The sequence below is a fragment of the Hyperolius riggenbachi genome, chromosome 12 (genome assembly GCF_040937935.1).
Source record: "Hyperolius riggenbachi isolate aHypRig1 chromosome 12, aHypRig1.pri, whole genome shotgun sequence".
NCBI classification, from domain to species: domain Eukaryota; kingdom Metazoa; phylum Chordata; class Amphibia; order Anura; family Hyperoliidae; genus Hyperolius; species Hyperolius riggenbachi.
The window spans coordinates 232,531,824-232,552,286 of record NC_090657.1 but is presented as its reverse complement, the minus strand read 5'-3'; the positions used below and the strand labels follow the sequence as shown (position 1 = coordinate 232,552,286).

Sequence of the window (20,463 nt, the reverse complement as noted above, 5' to 3'; positions counted from 1 at the left end):
GGGCACCTTGGGGGGCCCTCAGAGGCTCTGGGGCCCTGGGGTAATTGCCCCCTTTGCCACTATGGAAGTGCTGGCCCAGCTGAAGCCTCTATATAGGAGAGTTGAATACTTGCCTAAGAAGAAAGAAGCCTCTGGATGCTGCAGAGAGCTGCCGCGTCCTCCTGGCCCCAACCCTTGCCACGTGTGGAGCCCCAGAACATATACGTGGCAGTGCTCATCCCCATACACAAGTTTGGCCATACTGCGCCTGTATGAGTACAGCTGCGCCTGAGCAATAAGCCAGAGCTGCTCCACGCTACTCGGCTGGTGCAGGATCATCCACAAGGCAAATTGGCAGGTGCCTGGGGCCCAATGGGCATCAAGGGGCTCACCTGCCACCTTCTCTGACTCCTTTCTACCTGAGATTACCAAAAGGACCAGAAGAGGGAGCTGCAGCTACTTCCTTGCCTAGCGCTACATTTTATCTTAACCATCTCTGCTGCTCCCATGGGTGTGGCACAGCCATGCTTGTGTATAAAGAGAAGTACCCAATCTCAATCTTCCAGTGTGTCCCGGGCAGCGGCGGCAGTCTCCAGGAGGACGCGAGAAGCCTCTGCAGGATCCACAGAATTCCCTTTGCTTAGGTAAGCATCTAAGTTTTTCCCTTTAGGTTCGCCTCAGGTTCTCTTTAAAGAGGACCTGTAGAGCAAATAACAATGAATAAAATTGCTTATGGTAATTTTTAAAATATTCATTTATAACTGATTTAGTCAGTGTTTGCCCATCGTAAAATCTTTCCTCTCTCTGATTTACATTCTGAAATGTATCTCAGGTGGCGATATCTTTAGTTCTGCCAGGTGATCTGTACAGAATGTTTGTTACTGAGAGTTCTATGCAGAGAGGGAGGTATTGCTTACTTGGCAGTTGGAAACAGCCGTTATTTCCCACAATGCAATGAGGTTCACAGATAGGAAAGTGTCAGGGCCCTGGTTATGATATCACACTTGTGGGAGGGATTTTATCACAATATCAGCCACACAGACCCCCCTGATGATCTATTGGAAAAAAGGAAAAAGATTTCTCATGGGAAAGGGATGAAGTTCAGTCCTGGGTTACAGTTCCTCTTTAAAGAGACACTGAAGCGAAAAAAAATGATGATATAATGAATTGGTTGTGTAGTGCGGATAATTACTAGAACATTAGTAGCAAAGAAAACATTCTCATATTTTTATTTGCAGTTATATAGTGTTTTTTATAACATTGCATCATTCTCTAATATTTGCAGTTTACACACTACTCCGCATTCTAAATGATTTTACAGAGCAGGTTGGTGAACTTTTGAACCCTTCTCTGCAGAGAAACAGAAAATACATTTACAGACACTTGAGATAATAAGCTTCAGAAGACAGAGCTCTCTGCGACTTTGGAAGTTGTGGAGCTCAATGGCTCTTTTGGAGTTTCTTAACTCTTCCTGTACTGGAAACAACGTTAGACTTATGTCTCTGCTCCTAATGTTTTATTTCTTACCTGTACTACTACATACAAATCATTATATCAAATATATATATATATTTTTGGTTCAGTGTCTCTTTAAAACATGAGAGAACATACGCAGGTGATCAGACCCATTTAACGGATGGAGTCTGTGGAAATTCTGTCTTCTGGCATCTAGCTGTGTACAGTAGAGGTAGCAGGCTGGTAACCGCTGGCATCTACGCATATTAATAAGCTGCTGACTTGACAGTTCTGTCTCGGGAGAGGCTGGCGCGGATCAGATGATGCAGCGTGTTTTTAGCCGCGATCTCCTGGGGGGGCTCACGACGTCCTTGATAGGAAACGGCCAGGGGCGCGCTACAGGATTCCTTCATGTTCAGCACGTCTAGGTCACCGCCTGGAATAAAGAGAACAGCACAAGAAGGTAGAACGTGTGGATTGTCTGCCTGTTTCCGCTTCCAGACATACAAAACTTTCAGCGCTGTGAAACCGTGAAACTGGCACTTGTTCAAAGCACGACCCCGGGCTCAGACGGGATCCTCTACCTGAGCAGTGCTCAGCGGCAGAACTAGCGTCTCGTTCTGATGAGCCGACACCAAATAAAAACACAATTCAATCACAAACCTCTTCGCCAGCCACTTCCTGCAAACGTTTAAAAGCCCCTGGCTGCAGATATATCACAGTGCGCTCTGGCCTTGGGGTGCAGGAGGTATTCAGCAGGTTCCTGTACCCCATATCACTCCAAAGTCCAACCACATGCCACTTACAGTATCTCACCGAGATAGATACAGTGAATACAGCGCCCGCATTTTTGTAAATATTTGATTATACTTTTTCATGGGACAACACTGGAGATGTGATACTTAAAGTGAACCTCCAGACTAAAAATCTACTCTGCAACACTGAAAAGACTTGGGCCTTGATTCACAAAGTCGTGCTAACTGTTTGGCACGGGCGTTCTAAACATTAGCACGTGAAGTGCCGCGCGCAGACTTTTGCGCGCGCAAAGTGGAATCGCGGACATTTGCGCGCGATAACGCGGACTTTGCATGCGATCACGCGGACTTTTGCACGCGATCGCCCGCCGAGGTGAGAGGGATATGGGGACTGCCATATTTATTTATTAACCTCCTTGGCGGTAAGGGGTAAGCCGCGCAGGAGGTTTTCTCAGGCCCTGCTGGGCCGATTTGCGTAATTTTTTTTTTTGCTGGACGCAGCTAGCACTTTGCTAGCTGCGCCAGCACACCGATCGCCGCTGCCCCACGCTCGATCGCCGCTATCCGCGCCGCCGTACAGCCCCCCCCTAGACCCCTGCGCTGCCTGGCCTATCAGCGCCAGGCAGCGCTAAGAGGTGGATCGGGACTCCCTTAGATGTCACGACATCCATGACGTCGGTGACATCATCCCGCCCCGTCGCCATGGCGACGAGAGAAGCCCTCCAGGAAATCCCGTTCTTTGAACAGGATTTCCTGATCGCCTATCGCCGGAGGCGATCGGAGGGGCTATCATGTAGCGAGCCCTCGGCTCGCTACATGATTTTAAAAAAAAATATAGCAAAAAAACGGCAGCGCTGCCCCCTGGCGGTTTTTAATATACCGCCAGGGAGGTTAAACAATACCAGTTGCCTAGCAGCAGGCCTAGATTTACCTCACAGGAGCCTATAGGCACAGATGTCCTGGCTCCTCAGACTTCACCCTCCAAGAACCTACAGACCCCTGCCGAACCGCACCACAAGTGTGCTGGCTGTCCTATCGGTCAGTTCTCCCTTACTTCCCTTGCCTGTCATAGGTAGCCACAGGTGCCCTTTAGTATTACTTGGATATAGTGTCAGGGAGGCGTGTTAAAATGGCTTAGGTTGGCCTTTTCTATGTAAAATAAAACAGAGGCAGCTTACCTCTATCTAGAAGTCATATTAAAAAACAGGTTCTATATTTGTATATAAGTGTAGACAACGCGTTTCACGGGTCTCCGCCCTCTTCCTCAGGTCAATAAACAGTGCCACGCATCCCCTTTTCTTATTTCTTTCTGCTTCAAACACAATAGGGGAATGATAGCTGAGTGAGTTCCTCCCCCTCTTTCAATGTAGGTATCATCCTCCCACCACCAGAGAGCCAGGCAGTGACTCACTACAAAGTCCGGTCCCGTTCACTCGCTCCATTTCCCGGAAGCATGTTAAAGACCTCAGATCAGCGGTAGCTCACAGGGAAGAAACAGGTGAACGGTGCACAGTGACAGCGCGTATACAGTGGCGTAGCAATAGACTGTGCAAGGGATGCAGCTGCAGGGGGCCCAGAAACAGTAGGGGGCCCTGTGGGGTCCACTTATGTACGTAGGGGCAGGTTCATTTTGATAGGTTTGTAAAATGTGATCCTCTGAGTCATTTGGTTAATCCAGCTTATGAAAAGTAAAAGCTTTTGGCCATTAGGTTTGTAAGCTGACTCGTTCATGGAAGGCTTAGGGTGGGTCCTGCACCAGTGGCATAACTATGGGTTAGCAGCCCCCACAATAGCAGGGGTGGGGCAGCCATGGAGGAGGGGCCTGGACTCTTCCGCCTCCACCAGGACCCCACTCCTGTGCTGCCCCGGTTATCTTGGCACATCCGGACGGAAGCAGGAGATTTGGGCGCATGGAGACAAGTGGACAAAAAGGGCGCCCCATTCACTACCATTATAAATATCGTTTAATGGGCGTTTAATGGGCGCCGAACAGGGAAAAAAGGGTGCCGGAGATTAACGTTTTACAAACGGCGCCCGGAGATTTTTAATGTTTTATAACTGTGCTTGTGATGATTTAACTTTACAAAATGAGCCTGTGACGAATAACGTTTATAAAAATACTAAACATATTTATCCTATTTAATTAAAACATTATTTAACATTTTAACCCTGTTTGTAAAACATTATTATTCACAAAATTAAGCGATCAGTACGTGACGTAAATTGCAATATATTTTTTACAATCACTATTTGTAAAACATTTCTAAAACATTATTATCCACCCCAAAAAAAATATTTTAATTTTTTTTTATTTACATTTTTTATTTATTAATGTTTGTAAAACATTATTATCCATGGGGGGTCTTAGGTTTAGGCACCAGCAGGGGGGTCTTAGGTTTAGGCACCAGCAGGGGGGTCTTAGGTTTAGGCACCAGCAGGGGGGTCTTAGGTTTAGGCACCAGCAGGGGGGTCTTAGGTTTAGGCACCAGCGGGGGGTCTTAGGTTTAAGCACCAGCAGGGGGGTCTTAGGTTTAGGCAACACCAGCAGGGGGGTCTTAACGAATTTCTACACAATATTTTTATAAACGATAATACTGCTTATCGTTTACACCCCGCGCCCTTTTTCCCCGACGCCCTTTTTTTGATGTACGCCATCCGGACCCAGAAATCAGCGCAGTGGCAGTGATGAGGTTTACCTGTTCCGCTATCTGTTCTCTCCGGCGCTCCTGCGGCAGCCACTAGGTGTCCTCTGATCTCTGCCTTCCTCTTGGTCTGAGTTTGTCTGTGCGATCCATGAATGCTCACAACGCGCGGAAGACCAGAAGGCCCCAAGTGGCTGCAGCATGAGCCCCCGAGAGACCTGACAGTGTAAAAAGTAAGCCTATTACTGCCACAACGATGATCTGTGAATCTGGATAAGCGGAGACAGGCAGGAGAGCATGGTAGCAGGAAACTTGAAATATACTGCGTGCCGAGTCCAGCACTGTATGTTTATTGGGTGTCACTTGCGCCCAAATTACCCCTCAATGCCACTATTAAAATGGGCACCTGTGGACGCCCCAAAAAACAACATGATTTTCTGTGCGTGTGGAATGTCACAGTTAGGTGTGTGTGGGGGGGGGGGGGGGGGGGTTGGTGGTTAGATACCCGAGGTGACATGTGACATGATGAGATAGACATGTGTATGTACAGTGCCTAGCACACAAATAACTAGGCTGTGTTCCTTTTTTTTTCCCTTTCTCTGCCTGAAAGAGTTAAACATCAGGTATGCAGGTGACGTTTCTATCCGGGTCAGACTGGGTCAGACTATAGCATAACCCTCACTGATAAGTAATTATAGCCATAAAACACTTTCCTGTCAGTCAATTGATTCTGAGAGCAGAAAAGGAGATAACATACTTTAATGAAGGTGTCATTGAGGAGAGACAATGAAACAGTAAAAACTTAAAAATTAGATTTAAATGTAAAATGTTTAGGCCTCTTTTCCTCGGACTGTTGAACTGTGTGCTCAGCAAGCAGTTACCAGGCAGCAATGAGCAGTTACCAGGCAGCAGCAATGAGCAGTTACCAGGCAGTAGTGAGCAGTTACCAGGTAGTAGTGAGCAGTTGTGAGAGCTTGAGAGGCATTTCACTGCCTATCAACAGTCCCTGGAAAAGAGGCCTAAAGATTAAGCATGGCGGAGTGGTTAAAGTGAACCGAGCACCATTTTTAGCACCCAGGGCAATAGCACATGAAAAATGCATGGTAACAATATGTCTCATTAGTAAAATAAACTTCAATTTTACATTCAAAGTAGTTTTATTAGCGTACTTCAGCAGGCCTGCCTGCCCGTCTGTCCCCGGCCCGCAGAGATTTCAGGAAGCTAATTGTTTTATTGTAGTCATTACCAGTGGCGTAGCTAAGGAGCTGTGGGCCCCGATGCAAGTTTTACATGGGGCCCCCAAGCACTCTATATATAACAATTGACACCGCACACCAAAACCTACCAATGGCAACCACAGTGTCAGAGGTGCAAGAAGGGGATGGGAAACAGTGTGTTAATGACTACTACTATTCAAAGCATCTATAAAAGTGATTATTACCAACACAGGACCAATAGAGAGCTAATACGGCAGTTGAGGGAGGGCCCCTCTGGCCCAAGGGCCCCGATGAGGTCGCAACCCCTATTGCTACGCCCCCGGTCATTACCAAGAAGTAAACAATACCTTTTCATCAACAGAGGGGGGCGGGTAATTAGAACAGTTTCTTCAAAAAGATTATCGCACAGTTTCCCAACCCTGTCCTCAAGGCCCACCAACAGTACATGTTTTGCAGGAAACCACACACATGCACAGGTGAGGTAATTAGTGTCTCACTAGAGCTGATTAACTACCTCTGTGGTTTCCTGCAAAACATGCACTGTTGGTGGGCCTTGAGGAGAGTGAATATGTCAAGATAGCATCTCTGACTTGTATAAATAAGGACTGTGAGAAGGGGAGGGGGAACATGGCAGCTTCTATGCCAGGAGAAATTCCAGTGAAAGGGTGCTTAGTTCCCTTTACGGTTAAGTGTGTGTGGTTGGGGGTAAGGTTAGGCATTGGGACGGTGTTTAAGCTTCGGCGTCAGGTAGGGTTTTTGTGTGGGATGGGGCAGTTAGGTGTGTGTGCGTGTTTTTAAGGTTATGCATTTGGGAGGGAGGGGTTCTGTGTGAGAGTAGAGTTTGGATTAGCTATAGTAAAATATTGGTATTTAATATCGATATTTTACAATCCTTTTTACACTGTAATAGTAGAATATTGGTAGATGTACTGATATTCCGCTACCAGCTTTCCTGGGCACCTTTTTATTATGTATGCGGGGAGCACAGGAGGTAGGGGGGTTCTGAATGTAGGAAGGGGGGCTCCATAACAGTTTTTCAGGGGGGCCCCGAGACATACATGCTGACTTACACTGTTTGGTGCTAGTCTGCTAGTCACCCTGTAACCAGTGTTGGTCCCTGTGTACAATATGGCTATCATTCATAAAGCATTCCCGCATGCGGAAATGCTTAATACCGCTGACTTTACCGACCACATTGCAAAATGTCCATTCATAATGGCTCTTTCCGCATGCGGAGCTGACATTCCCGTGCAGAGTGATAACTTACCGCCTTGTGCGGTGTTGATACGCAGTTATCCAGAAAAAATAGCAAAATGTCCATTCATAAACATTATGCGGACGGGGATTACCGATCCCCTGGATGTAGCGGGAAGCTTGCGGAGTACTTGTAAGTGAATGGGATGGACCTCCCAAGCAGCAGTAGAGAGAGCAGCGCACGGAGGGAATCGGGCAGCTTCTCTGTTTCCGCATGCCTACCGCCCGCCTACCGACACCATTCTCCAGAAAACCTCCGCACTGCTATCGCACCAGGCACAATTCTTATTAATGACCACTCAGAAGGCTAAACTACCAACGGCGGTATTCTCCTGCACTGGTTCTCCTTACCGCCAGCAAGTTTATGAATGATAGCCTATGTGTGCCCTACTCCAATACTACATCTTCTGCCTTGATTGGCAGATGCCCTTAAGGCGGGGGTCACACTTGAGAAAATTGGCTGTGTTTTGCTGCAAAGCAAAATGACGTGAACAACCTTATATTGTCTTCCTTTGGGTCTGCTGCGATTTCAGGAACCCTCTGTGTTTTGGGGATGCTATTTTGGTGTGTTTAAAGGGAACCTTAACTAAGAGCGATATGGATGTTTCCTTTTAAACAATACCAGTTGCCTGGCAGCCCTGCTGATCTATTTGCTTGCAGTAGTGGCTGAATCACACACCAGAAACAAGCATGCAGCTAATCCAGTCTGACTTCAAGGGGACCAGAGATGAAAATAAGGCTCAACACACACCATACAATCTTGGTTGTTCAATCTTACCACTTTCATGTAGTATAAGAGCTTATCCAATCAATCATTCAAGGTATTTTCAATCTGTTGGCCATTATACTACACAAATTTGGTAAATCTGTACAACCAAGATTGTATGGTGTGTGTTGAGCTTAGTAAAGATTTTATACATACCTGGGGCTTACTCCAGCCCCATACGCTCTGATCGATCCCACACCGCCGTCCTCCGCTGCCTGCAGCTACGAGAACCGGCTCCCCGCTGTTCCGTCAGTCGGAGCCAGTCTAAGCGTAAGGGAAGTGCGCTCTTTGCGTTTCTCTGCGTAGTTGGCTCCAATGACATCAGTGACGGGACCCGGTTCTTGTAGCTGCGGGCAGCGGAGGACAGCGGCATGGGATTGATCAGACCGTATGGGGCTGGAGGAAGGTACTGTATGTATAACATCTTTTTCATTTTCCAGGCTGAGGTACATCTCTGATTCCCTTTAACTGAGAGGGATATGGATGTTTCCATTTAAACAATACCAGTTGCCTGGCAGTCCTCCTGATCTATTTGGTTGCAGTAGTGGCTGAATCACAGACCTGAAACAAGCATGCAGCTAATCCAGTCTGACTTCAGTCAGAGCACCTGATCTGCATGCTTGTTCAGGGGCTGTGGCTAAAAGTATTAGAATCACAGGATCAGCAGGGGAGTCAGGCAACTGGTATTATTTTAAAAGGAAAAATCCACATCCTTCTCAGTTTAGGTTCCCTTTAAAGAAAACCTGTAATGAAAAAAAAAAAAAACCCTCTCTGGGGGATACTTACCTTGGGACAGGGAAGCCTTTGGATCCTAACAAGGCTTCCCCCGTCCTCCGGTGTCCCGGCAATCCAGCGCTGCAGCCCCCGAACAGCGGCGGGGTAAAATAGCCGAACCCAATCGTATCTGCTCTGCGGTGCAGGCGTGAGTCCTTTGCACCCGCAAAGAGTCACTTTAAAAACTACATGCACTATTTAAGCGCATGCCATTTGTCATTTAAAATCATGACTTACTGTAACGATTGCCGACATTTAAAGGAACATATCATTTGCATTTTTCAGCGCTTTCACGTTGCTTAAATCGTCTGCGCTTCCCTGAAGTGTGATCCCTGCCTTAAACTACTCTCCAAGCTTAGTGGGATGTGGGTGTCAAAAACGCGTACGTTAAAAAGGGGCGCTGGGAAAAAAGGGCGCCGGGTTTTAAACGATAAACATGGATAACGTTTAAAAAATATAATGTACTATATTTCGTTTAAAAATAATGGTTTTTAAAGTTATAAATCATTAAATAATGTGCATGAAATTGGCAATTGTGAAAACGTTAATCTTCCGTTTAAAAAGTGAAACGTATAATAACGTTAAAAAAAAAATAGTAAGTAACCCTCCCTGTACCTACCCCTAACCCCTAGACCCCCGTGTTGGTGCCTAAACCTAAGACCCCCCTGGTGGTGCCTAAACCTAAGACTCCCCTGGTGGTGCCTAAACCTAAGACTCCCCTGGTGGTGCCTAAACCTAAGACTCCCCTGGTGGTGCCTAAACCTAAGACCCCCCTGTTGATGCCTAAACCTAAGACCCCCCTGGTGGTGGCTAAACCTAAGACCCCCCTGTGATAAGCATTAATAACGTGTGAAAAAATATTGTGCTGTTTTTCGTTTAAAAATAATGTTTTAAAAAACATTGTACTGTTTTTCGTTTAAAAATAATGTTTAAAAAATTATAAATCATAAAATAATGTGTAATCATGAGAAGCAGTTATAAAACAGTAAAAGTCTCCGGGCGCCGCTTATTAAACGTTATTTTTCTCCGGCGCCCTTTTTTCCTGTCGGGCGCCCATTAAACGATATTTATTATGGGAGTGAATGGCGGCGCCCGATTTGTCCACTTGCCTCAGGCGCCCGAATTTACTGTTCCCGTCAAAAACACCCTCTAGTGAAAAGATACAGGAGACAAAAGTGGGAGCCCAATAGTGTAGTATGTCAAAAACAATTGAACGTAATAAAAGTAAGACACTACTCACAAAGGTGGGTTGCAGAGGGGCAACCGACCACAGGAAGCAGGTGGAGACAACAAACCAGACTACACTCGGGGTGGTCCCTAGGGACCTGGATGCGGTCGCTCTCCTTGGTAAAAGAAAGGGGACAGATATCCGCCGTGGTCGAAGCCACGTGTGGTCTGTACCCACCCCTCAGACGGGTGAAGTAAGGGGGTATGATTGCACAATAAGGGTATAAGAGGCGCCCTGGTGTAATAAAAGCATCTAAAAGCAGTTTAAAAACGGAAAATAAATTTGAGGTAGCTTACCTCAGTGACGAAAAAAATCTTTGTATTTTACAAAGGTTTTTATTAGTAGCACAGGCAACGCGTTTCGCGGGTCAGAGGCCGCTTCCTCAGGCCAATAACAGTGCCTACATCAGTAAAAAAAGGCTCCTTAGCATACCAGAATCTTACTATATACATATATATATATATATATATATATATATATATATATATATATATATATATATATATATATATATATATATATATATATATATATATATATATATATATATATACATACATATATACAACATAACGTTATTATCACATGAATTGCATATTTACATACTTTCATATCCACTTATGCACACCTACAATGGTGGTCCATAACAATGATAATATATATATGGACCACCATTGTAGGTGTGCATAAGTGGATATGAAAGTATGTAAATATGCAATTCATGTGATAATAACGTTATGTTGTATATATGTATATTGTAAGATTCTGGTATGCTAAGGAGCCTTTTTTACTGATGTAGGCACTGTTATTGGCCTGAGGAAGCGGCCTCTGACCGGCGAAACGTGTTGCCTGTGCTACTAATAAAAACCTTTGTAAAATACAAAGATTTTTTCGTCACTGAGGTAAGCTACCTCAAATTTATTTTCCGTTTTTAAACTGCTTTTAGATGCTTTTATTACACCAGGGCGCCTCTTATACCCTTGTTGTACTCTCCAAGCTGTTACTTATTGCTGACTGTGTGACTATGAGCAGGATTTTACTTTCCAAAAGCTGTAATTTTGTCATATTAATAATCTAAAGAACTGAAAATAATCCCTCAAGAATTGTATTGATACTGCATAATATATACCCAGTATAGCCATCCTGATATTTGTGGCTGCCCCAATATTTGAATACACCATTGCTCCACTTGCAATACTGGATACACCAGAACAACCTGCTTCCCTCCCGGCTACGTTTCAAGGGAAAACAGAGAGAAGAACCTAAGAAATGAGCAGTGGCTGTGAGTGACGCGCAGCTCGTCCAATAGAAGCGGAGAGGGGGAGGGCTAGCCAGTAAAGCGACCAGTGAGGAAGCAGGGGGCGTGACGGCGGGTGTTTCTGAGACACGTGTACAGGGAATCCGGAAGTGCGGTGTGAGGCTCAGGTGAGTGGAGTGTGGCTGCTGCAGGGGGTAAAGGGCATAGGATGGGGGGCATGCGGGAGGGCGCTTCCCTGCGCAGGGAGGGAGGGGAAGGGTCTCCCATGTCTGGCTGTAGGGGGGATACTGAGCCCAGCACAGTCCATACACAGGGCTTTGTGCAGAAGCTGCATTATAATATTTTATATTACATTAGCTGTGCATTATTACTGTACAGGGCTTTGTGCAGCTGCTGCATTATATTACATTAGCAGTGCATTATTACTGTACAGGGCTTTGTGCAGAAGCTGCATTATATTATATTTCATTAGCTGTACGTTATTACAGGACGCTGAGCAGGAGCTGCATTATATTACATTAGCTGTACGTTATTACAGGACTCTGAGCAGGAACTGCATTATATTACATTAGCTGTACGTTATTACAGGACTCTGAGCAGGAACTGCATTATATTACATTAGCTGTACGTTATTACAGGACTCTGAGCAGGAGCTGCATTATATTACATTAGCTGTACGTTATTACAGGACTCTGAGCAGGAGCTGCATTATATTACATTAGCTGTACATTATTACAGGACTGAGCAGGAGCTGCATTATATTACATTAGCTGTACATTATTACAGGACTGAGCAGGAGCTGCATTATATTACATTAGCTGTACATTATTACAGGACTCTACATGACACATACTTCCCAACTTTTTGAGATGAGAAAGAGGGACACTTAAGCCATGCCCCTGTCACACCCCACTACGCCCCTAGTCAAACATACCATAAAGCTTTCCTAAGAAAAATATGTTGTTTTATAATTCAAACCACACTGGTCCTTTCTATCCTGGGTCATTTTCCTTCATAGTAACATTTTAAAATTAGTAATATATCAATATAAAGGATGGGAATAAATCTCTATCTCTCTCATAGAAAGAGGGACAAATGAGGAGGAAAGAGGGACATTTGGGAGCTATGACATTACATTAGCTGTACGTTATTACAGGACTCTGAGCAGGAGCTGCATTATATTACCTTAGCTGTACGTTATTACAGGACTCTGAGCAGGAGCTGCATTATACTACATTAGCTGTACGTTATTACAGGACTCTGTACATTACATTAGCTGTACGTTATTACAGGACTCTGAGCAGGAGCTGCATTATACTACATTAGCTGTACGTTATTACAGGACTCTGTACATTACATTAGCTGTACGTTATTACAGGACTCTGAGCAGGAGCTGCATTATATTACCTTAGCTGTACGTTATTACAGGACTCTGAGCAGGAGCTGCATTATACTACATTAGCTGTACGTTATTACAGGACTCTGTACATTACATTAGCTGTACGTTATTACAGGACTCTGAGCAGGAGCTGCATTATACTACATTAGCTGTACGTTATTACAGGACTCTGTACATTACATTAGCTGTACGTTATTACAGGACTCTGAGCAGGAGCTGCATTATATTACATTAGCTGTACGTTATTACAGGACTCTGTATGTTACATTAGCTGTACGTTATTACAGGACTCTGTACGTTACATTAGCTGTACGTTATTACAGGACTCGGAGCAGGAGCTGCATTATACTACATTAGCTGTACGTTATTACAGGACTCTGAGCAGGAGCTGCATTATACTACATTAGCTGTACGTTATTACAGGACTCTGAGCAGGAGCTGCATTATACTACATTAGCTGTACGTTATTACAGGACTCTGAGCAGGAACTGCATTATATTACATTAGCTGTACGTTATTACAGGACTCTGAGCAGGAGCTGCATTATACTACATTAGCTGTACGTTATTACAGGACTCTGTACATTACATTAGCTGTACGTTATTACAGGACTCTGAGCAGGAGCTGCATTATACTACATTAGCTGTACGTTATTACAGGACTCTGAGCAGGAGCTGCATTATACTACATTAGCTGTACGTTATTACAGGACTCTGAGCAGGAGCTGCATTATACTACATAGCTGTACGTTATTACAGGACTCTGAGCAGGAGCTGCATTATATTACATTAGCTGTACGTTATTACAGGACTCTGTACGTTACATTAGCTGTACGTTATTACAGGACTCTGAGCAGGAGCTGCATTATACTACATTAGCTGTACGTTATTACAGGACTCTGAGCAGGAGCTGCATTATACTACATTAGCTGTACGTTATTACAGGACTCTGTACATTACATTAGCTGTACGTTATTACAGGACTCTGAGCAGGAGCTGCATTATATTACATTAGCTGTACGTTATTACAGGGCTCTGTACGTTACATTAGCTGTACGTTATTACAGGACTCTGAGCAGGAGCTGCATTATACTACATTAGCTGTACGTTATTACAGGACTCTGTACATTACATTAGCTGTACGTTATTACAGGACTCTGAGCAGGAGCTGCATTATACTACATAGCTGTACGTTATTACAGGACTCTGAGCAGGAGCTGCATTATACTACATAGCTGTACGTTATTACAGGACTCTGAGCAGGAGCTGCATTATATTACATTAGCTGTACGTTATTACAGGACTCTGTACGTTACATTAGCTGTACGTTATTACAGGACTCTGTACATTACATTAGCTGTACGTTATTACAGGACTCTGAGCAGGAGCTGCATTATATTACATTAGCTGTACGTTATTACAGGACTCTGTACGTTACATTAGCTGTACGTTATTACAGGACTCTGAGCAGGAGCTGCATTATACTACATTAGCTGTACGTTATTACAGGACTCTGAGCAGGAGCTGCATTATACTACATTAGCTGTACGTTATTACAGGACTCTGTACATTACATTAGCTGTACGTTATTACAGGACTCTGAGCAGGAGCTGCATTATACTACATTAGCTGTACGTTATTACAGGACTCTGTACATTACATTAGCTGTACGTTATTACAGGACTCTGAGCAGGAGCTGCATTATACTACATAGCTGTACGTTATTACAGGACTCTGAGCAGGAGCTGCATTATACTACATAGCTGTACGTTATTACAGGACTCTGAGCAGGAGCTGCATTATATTACATTAGCTGTACGTTATTACAGGACTCTGTACGTTACATTAGCTGTACGTTATTACAGGACTCTGAGCAGGAGCTGCATTATACTACATTAGCTGTACGTTATTACAGGACTCTGAGCAGGAGCTGCATTATACTACATTAGCTGTACGTTATTACAGGACTCTGTACATTACATTAGCTGTACGTTATTACAGGACTCTGAGCAGGAGCTGCATTATACTACATAGCTGTACGTTATTACAGGACTCTGAGCAGGAGCTGCATTATACTACATTAGCTGTACGTTATTACAGGACTCTGTACGTTACATTAGCTGTACGTTATTACAGGACTCTGAGCAGGAGCTGCATTATACTACATTAGCTGTACGTTATTACAGGACTCTGAGCAGGAGCTGCATTATACTACATTAGCTGTACGTTATTACAGGACTCTGAGCAGGAGCTGCATTATACTACATTAGCTGTACGTTATTACAGGACTCTGAGCAGGAGCTGCATTATACTACATTAGCTGTACGTTATTACAGGACTCTGAGCAGGAACTGCATTATATTACATTAGCTGTACGTTATTACAGGACTCTGTACATTACATTAGCTGTACGTTATTACAGGACTCTGAGCAGGAGCTGCATTATATTACATTAGCTGTACGTTATTACAGGACTCTGTACGTTACATTAGCTGTACGTTATTACAGGACTCTGAGCAGGAGCTGCATTATACTACATTAGCTGTACGTTATTACAGGACTCTGTACATTACATTAGCTGTACGTTATTACAGGACTCTGAGCAGGAGCTGCATTATACTACATAGCTGTACGTTATTACAGGACTCTGAGCAGGAGCTGCATTATATTACATTAGCTGTACGTTATTACAGGACTCTGAGCAGGAGCTGCATTATATTACATTAGCTGTACGTTATTACAGGACTCTGTACGTTACATTAGCTGTACGTTATTACAGGACTCTGAGCAGGAGCTGCATTATACTACATTAGCTGTACGTTATTACAGGACTCTGTACATTACATTAGCTGTACGTTATTACAGGACTCTGAGCAGGAGCTGCATTATACTACATAGCTGTACGTTATTACAGGACTCTGAGCAGGAGATGCATTATACTACATTAGCTGTACGTTATTACAGGACTCTGAGCAGGAGCTGCATTATACTACATTAGCTGTACGTTATTACAGGACTCTGAGCAGGAGCTGCATTATACTACATAGCTGTACGTTATTACAGGACTCTGAGCAGGAGCTGCATTATACTACATAGCTGTACGTTATTACAGGACTCTGAGCAGGAGCTGCATTATATTACATTAGCTGTACGTTATTACAGGACTCTGTACGTTACATTAGCTGTACGTTATTACAGGACTCTGAGCAGGAGCTGCATTATACTACATTAGCTGTACGTTATTACAGGACTCTGTACATTACATTAGCTGTACGTTATTACAGGACTCTGAGCAGGAGCTGCATTATACTACATAGCTGTACGTTATTACAGGACTCTGAGCAGGAGCTGCATTATACTACATTAGCTGTACGTTATTACAGGACTCTGTACGTTACATTAGCTGTACGTTATTACAGGACTCTGAGCAGGAGCTGCATTATACTACATTAGCTGTACGTTATTACAGGACTCTGAGCAGGAGCTGCATTATACTACATTAGCTGTACGTTATTACAGGACTTTGAGCAGGAGCTGCATTATACTACATTAGCTGTACGTTATTACAGGACTCTGAGCAGGAGCTGCATTATACTACATTAGCTGTACGTTATTACAGGACTCTGAGCAGGAACTGCATTATATTACATTAGCTGTACGTTATTACAGGACTCTGTACATTACATTAGCTGTACGTTATTACAGGACTCTGAGCAGGAGCTGCATTATATTACATTAGCTGTACGTTATTACAGGACTCTGTACGTTACATTAGCTGTACGTTATTACAGGACTCTGAGCAGGAGCTGCATTATACTACATTAGCTGTACGTTATTACAGGACTCTGTACATTACATTAGCTGTACGTTATTACAGGACTCTGAGCAGGAGCTGCATTATACTACATAGCTGTACGTTATTACAGGACTCTGAGCAGGAGCTGCATTATATTACATTAGCTGTACGTTATTACAGGACTCTGAGCAGGAGCTGCATTATATTACATTAGCTGTACGTTATTACAGGACTCTGTACGTTACATTAGCTGTACGTTATTACAGGACTCTGAGCAGGAGCTGCATTATACTACATTAGCTGTACGTTATTACAGGACTCTGTACATTACATTAGCTGTACGTTATTACAGGACTCTGAGCAGGAGCTGCATTATACTACATAGCTGTACGTTATTACAGGACTCTGAGCAGGAGCTGCATTATACTACATTAGCTGTACGTTATTACAGGACTCTGTACGTTACATTAGCTGTACGTTATTACAGGACTCTGAGCAGGAGCTGCATTATATTACATTAGCTGTACATTATTTCAGGACTGCATTGTATGATATATTGTTTCATGCATTAGCTTTGCATTGTGCCTATTCTTCAGCTGTGTATAGATCTCATGTAGGTAATCTCACACTTAATGGAGGGTAAAATTGGTCAGTGATTGGTCAATCAAATTTGAAGAAGGTGTGTACCCGGCTTAAGGCAGGGGTCACACTTGGGGGCTGTGGAGTCGGAGCAGTTTTGGGTACCTGGAGTTGGAGGTTTCATAAACTGAGGAGTCGGATGATTTTTGTCCTGGCTCCACGGCCCTGGCGATTTCACACAAAAAAAAAAAAAAAAAAAAAAAAAAAAAAAAAAAAAAAAAAAAAAAAAAAAAAAAAAAAAAAAATCGCACCTCCGAATTGCAGAGGGTTCCTCAAACGAGAGTAGGCCAATAGGAAAACATTTGCCTTTTGAAGGAGCACGATGGCGGAAAATTGTACAATTTAAAATATGTGCAAACATATACAAATAAGAAGTACGTTTTTTCCAGAGTAAAATGCGCCATAAATTTTCTCCTATGCTGCTGTCACTTACAGTAGGTAGTAGAAATCTGACAGAAGTGACAGGTTTTGGACTAGTCTATCTCTTCATGGGGGATTCTCAGGGATTTATTGAATTTCAAAAGCGCTTAGGCTACTTACACACCAGGACGTTGCATTTAGGGGACGTTATAGGGCACATAACGTGCCCCTAACGCAACGCCTGGTGCTCTCTGATGTGGACGTCAGAGTGAGCCGCGTTGTGCAGCTCACTCTGGCGTCCGTGATGCGTACTCTTGGATGCATGCGGCATCACGTGGTCTCGCCCGGCCAATCGCCGCACAGACCGACCGCTCCAGGAAGTAAACACTGCATGTCACACCGTGCAGTGAATATTAATTAGCCATGTGCCTGGCCGCTCTCCACTCCTCCCCAACACTACTGAGCATGTGCGCACAGCATAACGCACAGCATGCAGCACTCTCAACGGATGTGCTGCGTTACAATGTAACGCAACGTGGGCACTGTGAACAGCCCATTGATTTTTCATTACTGTGCGGTGGGGCTGCGTTACAGGCTGCACTAACGTGCGCCTGTAGCGTTTTAATGTGAAAGCAGCCTTAGTGAATGGCAGTTGCTCTGTCCTACTGCCAAAAAACGGTGTAGGGAGCAGGGAAGCTGGCCAGCATCATTGTTTAACTCCTTAGGGAATATCTTTATAAAGAATAAAAGCCTTGCTGAGAATCCCCCATGAAGAGATGGACTAGTCCAAAACCTGTTACTTCTGTCAGATTTCTACTACCTACTGTAAGTGACAGCAACATAGGAGAAAAGTAATTTATGGCTCATTTTACTCTGGGAAAAAAAGTACTTTTTATATGTCTATATTTGCACATTATATTTTAAATTTTACAATTTTTTGCCATAGCATTGGGGTAAAATGCTGCCGGTTTTCACAAGTGTGACCCCTGCCTCCGTTCCTCTTTTCAGTTCTTACATAGAGCTCTGTATAAATAAAAGCGTTATTTTTATTTACACATGGTCTAGAAGTAGTTGCGTTGCTGAGGGTTTTCCTAGTATCAGGAATATTGCATCATCTGTGGAGGGATCCATGTTTCGTTCTATGAATGGGGAAGGAATCTGAGCTCCAACCCATAATGCCCAGTGTGACGATTGACTAAGACCTCTTTTCCACAAACTGTTTAGGGCTCGTTTCCACTATAGCATTGCGGAATCGCCGGGAAATCGCATGCGGGTGCGATTTTGCATGCGGTTTTTCCCGCGATTTCGCATAGGGTAATAGGTATGCGATTTTAACCATGTCACTGCCTGTGTAAATTAACATTACTTCCTATGTGAAATCGCAGGAAAAAACGCATGCCAAAACCAGGGCTGTGGAGTCGGAGTCGGAGTCAGTCGAGGAGTCTGAGTAATTTTGGGCACCCGGAGTCGGAGTCGTTGATTTCATAAACTGAGGAGTCGGAGTCGGCTGATTTTTGTACAAAATCCACATCCCTGTAAGTATTAGACTAAGAAGTCGGAGCCATTTTGGGTACCTGGAGTCGTGATTTCATAAACTGAGGAGTCGGAATCTGAGTTGGAGTCGGAAGATTTTTGTACCGACTCCACAGCCCTGGCCAAAACCGCATGCGATTTCCCTATTAAATACATTGAATGTGATTCGCATAGCGGTGTGCGGGGAGCAAATTCTGACGGCTCTGCCGTGCAGGTTTTCCCCGCACACAAACGCAACGCACAAGTGGAAACGGGCCCATCCACTTGTATTGGCTGTGCGAATCCGCATGTGGACAACGCATGCGGATTCGCTATAGTGGAAACTAGCCCTCACAGGCAGTGAAATGACTCTCAAACTCTCAGAACTGCTTGCTGCTGCCTGGCAACTGCTTGCTGAGCACACAGCTCAACAGTTCGTGGGAAAGAGGCCTAATAGTGATGGAGTTTGCCGCATTCACATCAGGACTGGCTCGTTCACTAATGCTAACGGCCAGCAGATTAGAGGTCTCACTGATGGAAGTTGAAGAACGCCAGCCACCGCAAATTCCATCTTTTCCTTGTAGGTCGGGATGATCAGTGAGATGCAAATTTATGCAAGTTTTTATAGCTTCAAAATGGACCAATCAATTTAAACCTGGGTTCAATTTTTCATAAAAATGTGCATAAACTCATATTTTTAACAAAATAAATATCTATTTTTTTTCTCTATTGAAAAGGGGAGAATATTAAACCGCAAACGCATGAAAACCACAAACTCATACATGAACGCACAACCAAAATGGCAAACCGCGCAGAGAAACGCAATAGGCAGAAAACTCGTGCTTGCGCCCCCAGCCTTGAAATTGCATGAAAGTAGTTTGTAATGGAGTGCGTCATCGATCAGCTATAATCACCAGTGCTGATGCCCCAGGGCTGGACTGGAGCTCTGAATTGGGGCTAATCAGGTTTAAAAGGCTAATGACTGATGTCTGACAGCTGATTATCCAGGTGTCCAGTAATTAGGCATTACATTCTGAATCTGATTTACCCCATTCCAAAGTCCAGCTTTGACCAGGAGAGCAAGAAACTGCTCTGTCCTCAATACTTATGCTCATCCCTTGTTGCCGTACATAAATTAGTTATTTTATGGTGTTTATGTGGTTTTCCTGCCCTGTCATAGGGGATGGAGGTACGTAATCATATAATATTCATTTGTTGTCAGTGTAGTCATTGGATTCCCTGGCTGTCGCTAGATGCGAACTGTATTTATACAGATACCTTCAAAAGCTATATACAGCATTGTCCAGGCATTGATAGGGGTGCATACACACATCCAATTTTGATTGGCTAATGTTAGCACCGCCATATAGCGTGATGGCCAACAGATTTTAAATACTAGGTACAAATTGCGTAGAAACAATAAATACAAT

At 44.0% G+C, this 20,463-nt stretch overlaps 1 protein-coding gene across 3 annotated transcripts in view; it reads left to right on the top strand.

Annotated features, from left to right (window-relative positions):
* Window positions 1-571: 571 nt before the first annotated feature.
* SLC39A11 (solute carrier family 39 member 11) overlaps window positions 572-20,463 on the top strand; it is a 665,003-nt gene continuing 645,111 nt past the window's right edge. Inside the window, exon 1 of one of the 3 annotated variants that reach the window (XM_068264569.1) lies at window positions 572-623. The gene's annotated coding sequence lies outside the window, so the exon portion shown is untranslated. Of the gene's footprint in view, window positions 624-11,446; window positions 11,496-18,981; window positions 19,057-20,463 lie in introns of those variants that run through there. The other 2 variants (XM_068264567.1, XM_068264568.1) reach the window with 2 other exon arrangements.